Source organism: Nannobrachium achirus (assembly GCF_963921795.1).
Source record: "Nannobrachium achirus genome assembly, chromosome: 15".
Classification (NCBI taxonomy): domain Eukaryota; kingdom Metazoa; phylum Chordata; class Actinopteri; order Myctophiformes; family Myctophidae; genus Nannobrachium; species Nannobrachium achirus.
In genome coordinates this window covers 40,923,531-40,935,851 of record NC_137822.1, presented here as the reverse complement: position 1 = coordinate 40,935,851, position 12,321 = coordinate 40,923,531, and positions in this window count along the sequence as shown.

Sequence of the window (12,321 nt, the reverse complement as noted above, 5' to 3'; positions counted from 1 at the left end):
CCGCGTGACAGGTAGAACACAGCACTGGGTATCTGTTCATTTCTAAAGTGACAATTTGAGGACTTTTTAATACCTCTAAAATGACAAATCAAACATCATTGGTCAAATTGTCAAATATTAGAGGCAGAAATTGTGAAAAAATAGCCGATCTATATGCTAACAACGCCTCGCGTTGCGAGGCGTTGTGAGCATGCTCGTATAGGGTTTAACCGGGGACCCCTCAGTTAGAGGGGGAGAACTTGTTTAACCAACACTCCTCCATGACCTCCAAAGGAGGTCGACGTGTCACTTGCAAATGGACCCGCTTTGATTTATGCCATCGCTATTACACCAGGAGAGCCAGTGATGCATGTACGTGTGCATGTGTGCCAAGCTCTGCTCGGGAGGAGAAAAAAAGGATTTCTGTCCGGAAAGACGAGAAATATTGACTTTTAACGGGAGGTCAAATCGAGGAGCATTCGTTCAAAAAGCGACTTGGAAAGCTTCAGCTTCGTGTATGAGAACCGAAATGCTTGCTTCCTGTCTGTACCTGGCATGGTACAGACAGGAGGGGGGTGGCGTTGCCAGATTCTGCGAGAGAAATATGCAACCAGGTGTATGAAAACAAGCCCAAAAGAACGTGAAATGTAACTGTTTTAAACAATAATCACGAAATCTGGAAACACGCACAAATTAAGAAAGTATAAAAAAAAAACAACCCACATCTAGTCTACCAATATTTACTAATACTACTTTACACAAGAAAAAGCCCCAAGTCGCTTATAATAAGGAGACATGGCAACACTGGTGGCTAGAGCATGTCATTGAATGGTAAATGGTGCATTTACAGTGCGCTCTGCTTCAAAGAACTTTACAATGTGCACCACGCACACACAGACACGCACACGCACGCACACGCACAGGCACGCGCACGCACACGCACACGCACACGCACACGCACACACACACACACACACACACACACACACACACACACACACACACACTTGCCTCCTACGAGAGATGTGTACCGACACCAACATCAATACAGCATGGAATTGTGGACAAAATCTGAGAGGCTAAATCTCATCAAATGGTGGTCGGTGGCTCAAATGCCAAATAAATAATCGACCTGGATATACAGTATATGAAAGGGGTTGAAAACCATTGCACTAAAAACACTGTGTGTGTGTGTGTGTGTGTGTGTGTGTGTGTGTGTGTGTGTGTGTGTGTGTGTGTGTGTGTGTGTGTGTGTGTGTGTGTGTGTGTGTGTGTGTGTGTGTGTGTGTGTGTGTGTGTGTAACCGGTAGAGACTCTCCGGAAAGAAACTCGCAGAGATTTGGTTTTACTGCAAGGTTAGAAATAACTTTAGGATTACAAATATCTTTCTGAGGTTAAGATCAGGAATAGTGTTAGGTTTTGGCACCGTTTTACTGAGATTAAGGTTGGGAATAAGGTTAGGTTTAACAGTTTAGTCATATAGGTATATAAGGATATTAAGGATCTCAATGGAAAATAACACATAAGCCTTGTCTTACCCGAGTTTCCTTTTAGTTGACTGTATCAGTGAACTGTTCTGTCATGAAAAGCCCCTTTTCGACTGCAGCTTTAGCACCACACCACACCACACCACACCACACCACACCACACTACACCACACCACAACACACCGCACAACATAAAAATATCTACATTTTCCATGGCAAAATCGCGCTCTTTCGAACGACCATCATTTCAACCGGAGGGTTAGCGACTCACTCCACGGAGGTTAGGGTTAGGGTGAGGGTTAACGTCAGGTGTCGAAAGGATGACAAACAGCAACACGCTCCCATTTTCCATTACACAAAAGTACCCCTAACGGTAAGAAACAAATTGACCCTTTTAACTGTGATTATAATACAATATGAATTTGTATTTCAACTATACTAAATTATAATACACTATAATGGATTATAACTGTGATTATAATACACTATAAAGTATTAATGTATTACTATGATAATTACAATACACTATAATAGATTATGATAGTGGTTATAACACAAAATAATCTATTATCATGTATTACAACTATATCCTGGTGGTCTAAATTAAGTCAGTAAAGTGATCAGTCATTATGAAGTGTTTGGCCCTGTTTGGCCTCTCAGACCTACTCTAGATTGGATACTTTTTTAGTACCAAGTTTAGTACCACTTTCACACCACTCTACCCAGGTCCTTGTAGTGGAAAACCTGGCACAAGTGGGCGGTGTGGTGTGGAGTGGTGTGGTGTGGTGTTGGGCCAGTGGAAAAGAGGCTAAACTGTATCTGTATCCTATCCAAAACTTCTAATAAATACCTCAATCAATCAATCAATCAAAAGGCATAAACCAGAGTCGTCTAATCAGAGAGTTCTGCCACTGCGGGGTCAGAAACAGCGCTGGTCACGTGGTTCATTGTCACTTTACACCTCATAGACTTCAAATGCATTCTGTAAACTTCCGGTTCGCCGTTTGTCACTATACACCAATAGATGTGTGCGTAGAAGACCTGGCCCCATGAAGTGAACGGGAGTGACGCAGCTCTCCGTAGGTAGAAGGCTCTGGCATAAACCATCAGCGAGTTTCTTTCCGACGCCTCTTCTGGTGTGTGTGCACCCACCCACCCACCCACCCACACCCCCCTCTGGCGTCCCCCCCCCCCTCCTCAATGTGCTGAGAGAGAGCAACCTGTCACAGAGGAGAAACCAAACCACTGCAAACAAACAGTAAAAAACAGCAAAGCCAGGCATTTTCAGCTCCTTGAGACTTCTATTGGTAGCGACTCAACGCCGCAGCCTGTCTGCATGGTTTTACAAGCACAAGTTATAGTCTGCACAAAACCATGATGTGCACACGCGCATGCACGTCGTGAATGCATGCACACACACACACACATGCGTGCGTTCACGCTATGGGGAATGACATATTGCGTAATACTTCTGTGTTTACTCTGAGGCTAAAAGGACTTCCTTTTACACAATGATTTAGCTTTATTCCCCCTCCTTCACTATAAATCCTCCAGAAACAATGGACTATAACTTTAGTCTTCAACAGGGGGGTCCGGGACCCCTAGGCGGTCCTCAGAGTTACTACAGGGGGCCGGGTCCTCCAAATCTTTGAGTGATAGACATATTAATCATTTGAACTCTTGTGTCCATATTGGGAGAACTTTAGCCAAAAATAGCAGATCTACAAGCTCAAAACACCTTGCGCTATTTTCGGCAACAAGCTTTGGTGTAGAGGGGGAAAAGAGCTAAGACTAAGTACCGAGTGAAAGCTCAAGTTTGTTAAGTATTGACGGTTCAAGTGGTTAAATATCTGAAAACACAAATTGACACGAATCGAAAATAAACTGATGATCGTGCTGTCAAACTATATGGAATCTATGAAAAGGTTGTGGGGGTCCCTGCTTCATCTCTTTCTCAACTGGGGGTCCTTGGCCTGAAAACGTTGAAGACCCCTGCTCTAGGTTCAAAATGTAGGATCTACAAGCTCACAACTCCTCGCAGCGCGAGGCGCTGTGAGCTTGTAGTTCGGCTATTTTCGGCAAATAGTTTTGGACAAACGATGAAATATGGAATCTGGGGGTCCCTGCTTCATCTCTCTCTCAGCTAAGGGTTCCTTGGCCTGAAAACGTTGAAGACCCCTGCACTATAACGTACCAAGTTAATTTACCTATGCAGCATAATCTCTCCTGTTATTCACACACACACACACACACACACACACACACACACACACACACACAAACACACACACACACACACACACACACACACACACACACACACACACACACACACACACACACACACACACACACACACACACACACACACACACACACTCTCATTTATTTATGTCCACATACAGTAAGAGATACAATACAAGGACACAAATAAGGTGCTGTAAATAATGTACAGTCAGCAAACCTTGGACAAATATCCATTACCCACACTCCCTTCAAGGGTAGTAGCAATGTCTTTCCCACATTTGGCAGATAACGAGAGTAGAAGAGATTGCAAAGCATTTTGCAAGGTGTTTAGCTGCTTTTTTTCTGCCATCCCAAGTTGTTGGAAGCCTCTTACAACCAAACTTTGTACATGTCTTGTCCAAGGCTGCCAAAGATGAACACAAGTAGATTGCACCTATACTGCCTTAAAGGCAGAGTGCAGTAACTATACGTTTTCGGACACACCGACTTATTTGTGTCGCCCAAAGGTCAAATTAGCCTTCATGATATTGGGGGATGAGCAATTACCTCAAGAACATATATGCAATCAGTTGAATATCACGTATATGCCTATATCTCATTTGGCTGATCAGTTGTAACACTTTTAAACCCATTTTTTGTGAAATTCTTGTACGTAGTCTGTCTCATATCAGTGTCTGTCAGAGTGACACAATGCCACAGCATTGTGTGACAACTGCAGGAGTTAAAGGAGTAGTTCACAAAACAAATGTACATATTTCTATCGGTATATAACCTTACCCACCAGGCTTTCCGAGGGAAAGCCTGGTGACCGTTAACAACGGGCGGTTTGATCCGGTCTAGGCGGAAACCACAAGCCGAAGAAGCGGAGTCGCTTTGTTTTGGTTCCCTCCGTTTGTTTCCCCAATCCCTACTAAAATGCTCGAGTAGCCTAGTGTAGTCTTGCCAGTCGCTACGAGTTGGAATAAAAGATGCATATCCCAAACATTTTTTTTCAAAAGCAAAACTACGTCGCATCAAGGAGTTTATTAGGTAGGCCCAAAAAGTATGTCCTTGAGCGCAGGGGAATTATTTTGGGTTAAAACTGAATCCAGCTTGATAGTTCCAGAAAATTGTAGTCCTTTGAGTACTACAACATGACGTAAAGTGGTTTCCTCTCCCGACAGAATCAAACCTTGAAAAGTGATCCCAGACTAATTGGTATACACCCCATGAAGCCTTAAATTCATGTTGATGTTTTTGTTTTTGTTGCATTCCTAAGCCAATAATTTGATTATGGTGGTACATGGAGAGATAGATATTTTCTGAGGTGGTACTTGGTGTAAAAAGGTTGAGAACCACTGATCTACAGTGTGTATACTGTATGTACTACATGTATGTGTTGTGTAAAGAGCTGTCATCAGAGCAGTAAAGACAGCAGCTTATAAAGCTTAAACAGGCCCATCATCCTTACTTTATTTATCCCCTGTCTCATCACTATGGAGATCCTTCACACACACACACACGCACGCACGCACGCACGCACGTACGCACTCACGCACGCACGTACGCACTCACGCACGCACGCGATTCTCTGTTAAAGCCGGGATCAGATGTATTGGAAAACATGCTAAGTCTTCAGTCCATGTGGTGTGAGAGTGTTGACATGATCCCTGGGTTGTCCGAGAGGACATTAACCACTTAAACCCTGCACGCTTGAGCAGCCAGAGAGAGAGAGAGAGTCCCCCAGGGCTCTGTACTAGTGTCTCTTCTGTTTTATTTTATTGTGGGGGCAAAGCCTTCGCAAGACAATAGCCGTCCGTCGAAGCTCAACACAATGACAAAGTTATCGTCACTATCGGGCATAAACTTGTATCTCCAAGTTTCAAATTTGAACGTTTTTTTTTTCGTAAAGCAAAGCCCTGCTTCATCACACAAGACTGCAGCACTGCTTGTAGATCGGCTGTTTTCACTCGTTTAGATAATTTTTAAAATGATAAATGCAAAACGAACGGTTTTGGACATATGGTACGTTATGGATATAGCATAATCACTGAGGAAATAATCAATATAGTTACAGTTCCTGAAGTATAATGAGAGAGCAGCTATGGACATTAAAGGACAACTTTGTTTTTTTACAACATATTTTAGATTGTAAGTAGAGAAAAGAAAAGATGAGTGTTAAAATGTAATCATTTATAGCTTCCTTTCTATCGTTTTATCCATTTTAGAGAGTTTGTTTTCAGTGCATGGGGGCATGCGTGCAAGTTGCTAAATATGTCTTTTTAGACACATATGAGCCGACAAAACCATGAAGGATTGTGGTGCATGTTGGGAATGGGCTTATTAGGTGATTTGGGCCCGGTTCATTAAGCACTTTACGGCCAAATTACACCCATATCTTACCGGCATTTAGGACAATTCCCAAGTTAGGGTCAGATTCAGCAATGGAATTTGAAGGTAAGACAAATATAAGCCAGATTTAGTCACTTTATTTACACTATATTTACGACCAGATTGATGAATCGGGCCCCTGGGTGTCTAAAAAGACTTAGCCACTTGTACGCATGCCCCAACAACCACTGAAATCAAAACTCGCTAAAATGTCTAAAACGTATATAGAAAGCAGTATATGAAAACATTTTAACACTCATCTTAAAGTTGTCCTTAGATCACATAAACATCACTTCTACCTAACCTCACTCTATGTGTGTGTGTGTGTGTGTGTGTGTGTGTGTGTGTGTGTGTGTGTGTGTGTGTGTGTGTGTGTGTGTGTGTGTGTGTGTGTGTGTGTGTGTGTGTGTCTCTCTCTCTCTCTCTCTCATATCATACTCATATACATTACAAATAACGTCTCATTATAGCAACTGTAACAATTATCTTACATTCCTGGGTTTAAATATATCACTTCATAAATAACTCACAAGGGACTGAAATTCCAGTACGCTGTCTGATTCAGCATGTTTCTCTGTGACACGCTCGCCTGCATGCGCGCGCGCACACGCACACACACACACACACACACACACACACACACACAGAACCCTAAACATGTGGCGTGTCTAATCAATCACCCGTGGACAGAATGGATGTCCACGCTGCATCTGTGTGGTCCACAGTGACATCAATCAGAAGTGGTCAACAACCATATAACCTCTGTTACTGGACAAAGAGGGAGAGGTCCATCACAATTACTTTCTGAATACCAGTCAGTTAATCAACAATATAGCTCTGTTACAGGACAAAGGGGGGGGGCGGGGGGGGGGGGGGGGGGCAGGGGCAGCAGTGGCTCAGGGGTAGAGTTGCCGTCTTGGAACATGGAGGGTTTCCAGAAGGGTCGAAGTGTCCTTGAGCAAGACTCTGAAGCCCGGCCTAGTTGCTCCCGGTGAGCAGGTTGGTGCCTTGCATGGTTTCCTCTGCCATTGGTGTATGAATGTGTGTGTGAATGCATGGGAGAATATAATGCACAATCTATGTAAAGCCCTTCGATAAAGGCGCTATAAAGGTCTACAGTATATCACAATTACATCTGAATACAAGTCAGTGAATCAGCAATATACTGTACCTCTGTTACAGAACAAATAATAATGGATTGCATTTTATAGCTCTTTTCCATGTGCTCATTCTGCTCAAAGAGCTTTACATGGAGTTTACCAGTCATCCAGAGCGACTTACAATAAGCAAGGTAATACTGTATTACCTTGCTTATGAATGAATGAACCATTATTGACCTTATTGTATTGATGTATTACTAATACATCAATACAATAAGCAATGGTTCGTTCATTCATTCATACATGGGGAGGTGAAGCGGTGAACCGTCAACGCCAGCGTCCTCACTTCCGTCCTCACACGTCCTCACACACCACCGGTGGCAAGCTGGCACCAACTGACTCAATGGAGGCAACGTGGGGTTCAGTCAGTGTCTTGCCCAAGGACACTTCCACAAGTGGACAGGAGGAGCCGGGATCCGATCCGCCGACCACCCGATCATTGGACGATCTGCTCTAATAATAATAAAAATAATAATAGATGGCATTTTTATAGAGCTTTTCTAAGCAAGTTGCGAACTCAAAGCGCTTTACAATGGTCCATTCATTCATACCTCCTGAGCCACAGCCCTCCCATCATGGGAGAGGTCTATTATAATGACATCTGAATACAAGACAGTTAATCAACTACAGTACAGTAGAGGAAGGGGGCGATTAGAGCCTCATTGGGCCTTATGGTTGAATTGCCATGCAAAGTTGTGAATTTGTCAGCAAAACTAGGAAAGCATCTGTGTCATTTTAGATGTGGCTAAGGGTTTCCAACTTCCAGGTAGTGCCTATAGCAAAAGTGTTAACATGGTAAATGGTGCATTTACTGTATATAGCGCCTTTATCCAAGGTCGCTTTACAATGATTGAGCATTACATTCACCCATTCATACACTGATGGCGGAGGAAACCATGCAAGGCACTAAAGGCCCTTTCCCACTGGACGATAAAGAATTGAAGTGGATGGCAGCGTCCGCATCACAACGACAAAGCCATCATAATTGATGTGAACGCCGACATATCGTTATCGTTATCTTTATCGTTATCGTGCCCAAGAACCTTAAAGATGGGGTGCCATGATTTTTTCCCCCTCCAAAACATGATTATCTACTATCATAATTATACAAGGAGGAAGATTTTTTCCAAAAAAAAGTGTACAGAAAGAGTAAAAATGTGTTTTTTATGTGGCCACACCCACCAGTTCATTGGTATTAGTGGTTGTCATGGTGGGTGGTGACCCAGCTGAAGTTAGCCACACCCACGTATGTTGGATGAATGGTAATTAGGGGAGGGGTTGATTCTGTGATATAATAAGTATCTGTGTTTTTGGACCGGCACATTTGACCCCACAAGGTGGCAGCTACAGCTAAAACCCAAATAGAAAGGCAATACATAATTGCTCATAACAACCACACCAGGGGGTCTAATGAATTACTGTCAACCAAAACAAAACTATGGCACCGCCTCTTTAACTCTGGGGGAGCCCGGGATCGAACTGGGAACCTTCCAGTTAGCCTCGTAAACCAGTCTCCCTTCCTGCCTTCATTCGAATGCGAGCAGGAGAATCCTCTGCATATTCGAACTGAAGATGGGAGGAGTCAGTTTACTAGGCTACCTTCCAGTTGCCATGCGGCCACTCTACCCAATGGTCCCTTAGAGGTGTGTTACTTGGGCCCCATCCACACAAAAGAGATGCCAGCAGCACTCACTTTAGCATGACCTCTTCCATTTTTATTTAATTTTTCCCCAGCAGCTGCAGCAAACGGACGTTTCGACCCTATCGGGTCTTCCTCAGCGTGCATCAGAAGTCTCTTTTGTAAAGTACATTTATTCCCTGAGCCGTGCACCCAACAAAAGTATCTGGTGGAACTGTGTTTTTGACGAGTGCTCCTCTCTCCCTCTTCTGAAGTGCCCCATCCACACAAACCAATTCTCTATCGTCTCACGAATTCACAACGCGTGTCACACAATGCGACACCACGCCTGCCCTACAGTAGTTAATATGACACTCGGAGAAAAGGTGACGGCTATTAATACAGGGGTTGAAGTCGTTAAGGGAAAGGTCTGACTCCACTGAGTCACACGGCCATTATATTTTCCTCTGAGTTCAGCAGGAATGGAGACGTGGAGCTTAGGGCTGCCTCCTCCGTGGCCCGTGTGCCCAGCCAGCATCTAATCTACAGCCGTCAGCACCATGAATAATAAGCCCTTTAGACCCGGAAACACTTTGACCATTATAGTTTATGCTTTAACTATTGAAAAAATAGCAGATCTACAAGCTCACAGCGCGGCACCGAGATGACTGAGTGCCACGCTGCGAGCTTGTAGATCTGCTATTTTTGAGAAAAAAAACTTTGAATAATTGATGTTTTTTAAACTCAGATATTTGCTTCTCGGGGTCCCTGGAACAACATATTTGGAGATGAGGGTTCGCGGCCAAATACATGTCATTTTGGGGGTCGTTGACATGAAAAAGATTGAGAACCACTGAAGATGGAAAACATGAGTTTTTCAACAACAAAAAAAAAGGATTCAGAAGGGATTTGTAGTATCGGGTCAAAGATATTCAAATTTTCAAGATTTTTCCAAAAATAGCAGATCTACAAGCTCGCAGCGCGGCACTCTGTGAGCTTGTATAGCTGCTATTTTTCAATAGTTTTCAAGTAATAACGCGTTCCCGCCCCGGTCTAAATTGGATAAGCCCCGTAGCCTCCTTCACTCAAGGTATACGTGCGGTAAGCAGCTATTGACCATAGGGATGACAGGGGGGGGCCGAGAGGTGAAGGGGACGCCCTAGAGAGGGGGGAGGGGGGCAGGGGGAGGGAGGGGGAGACAGGGGGAGACAAGGGGGAGGGGAGGGGAGGAGAGGAGGAGAGGAGGGGAGAGGGGGCATGGGAAAGAAGCTGTGGTCAATAAACGCCGGCTGCATTTCAAAAGGCTGATGGTGATTGAGGGGCTAATCAAAGGCCAACGAGGGCCGGGAAATTAATCACTCCCTTATGCCTCCCACGAAAACACATACACGCACATGCATGCACACACACCTACTGGACCCCCCCACACACACACATACTCTACCACACATGCACACACACACACACACACACACATGCCTACTGGACCACACACACACACACACACACACACACACACACACACACACACACACACACACATTGTACCACGCATGCACACACACACACACACACACACACACACACACACACACACACACACACACACACACACACACACACACACACACACACACACACACACACACACACACACACACACACACACACATTTTGAACCAGATGCACACACAAACAAACAAATGCATGCGCACACGCACACATGCGCGCGCGCACACACACACACACACACACACACACACACACACACACACACACACACACACACACACACACACACACACACACACACACACACACACACACACACAAACCTCTGTGTTAATTCAATCATACTGTATCTGTAATTCTGCTAAATGACGGATACATGATCCGATTGTAGTTTAGAACCAAATTGACCTTTGATCACTGTCTTCCCACGCGCAAGCACACACACACCCTGTGTCTGTGTTAATTTAATAATCCATTTGTAGCTCTGCTAAATGAACGGATACACCATCCGTTTTGTACAAGTTCAGAACCACAGAACCCAAACATTGACCTTATGGGTCTGAAACTCTAGTCTGTGATCATGTGTACATTTGCAGCACACTGACACTCTAGAGTGTCAGTGTGCTGCAAATGTACACATCACCACACTCTCGGCCTAAAATTATTGAATGCTTTAACCAGTGAAAAATAGCCAATATACAAGCCCACAGCGCGGCACCGAGTGCCGCGCTGCGAGCTTGTAGATCTGCTATTTTTGAAATAGTCGTGAAAATGTGTGCAAATCTTTGAATATAATCTATTTTCAAAGAGAACGTTTGTAACTCAAATTTTGCTTCTGGGGGGTCCCTGGAACTAAATATTTTGAGATGGGGGTCTGTGGCCAAATACATATCAGTTTGGGGGTCCTTCATATGAAAAGGTTTGAGAACCACTGACATAGTAGTCTCTCAAGAACAGACTAACTGAGCTCCAGTTAAGTGAAAGGGACCTTTTCTTTGACGATGGCTAAAGCCAGATTGCTGACACAGAAACATAGGGTTTTTCAAAAAATCTTAGAAGGATTCAAAAGACACTTATAGAATCAGGTCAAAATTCGAATTTTCATTTTTTTTCAGAAATAGCAGATCTACAAGCTCATAGCACGGTGCCGCGCTGTGAGCTTGTATATCTGCTATTTTTCAATCGTTAAAGCATAAAATAATGATACACAATAATGTGTACCCGTTCTAAATGGGTTAAAGAAACACTGAGGATGTTTACAGTGCACATCACATTGAATATGAGTGGATTTTATACTCTCTCTCTCCATCAGAATATGAGTGGATTTTATACTCTCTCTCTCCATCAGAATATGAGTGGATTTTATAGTCTCTTTTCCTCTCTCTCTCTCTCCACCTATCTGTATTCTATGTAATTTAGCAGAACATTTTAAAGGCAATACAGACTTGTAAACTAAAGTGACTTGTGCATATAAAAGTAAAGTGACAGTGCAGTATTGGTTTCAAATAATACAGGATTCAACACTGTTCAAGTGAACTAGACTATTAGACTATATGGTCACAGGTTTGGTTGTTTTTTTTTTTTTTATTGTACTGACACCACAGTTTTTAGCCCTGAACTGACAAAAAAGCGGTTTGCCGGTGCGGCACTTGGCAATCCCCCTTTAGTGGTTGCAGAACATAGAAGGTTTCAATAGTCTCTCTTCCTCTCTCTCTCTCCATCAGAATATAAAAGGTTTCAATAGTCTCTCTTCCTCTCTCTCTCTCCATCAGAATATAAAAGGTTTCAATAGTCTCTCTTCCTCTCGCTCCACCATGGTGACCTATTCCTCCAGTGCTGTCACTGTGCATCACATCTGGCCAGTGGTGATCAGCCTGCGCGTTCTCTCTGTCTCTCTGTCTCTCTCTCTCTCTCTCTCTCTGTCTCTCTTTCTCTCTCTTTCTCTGCC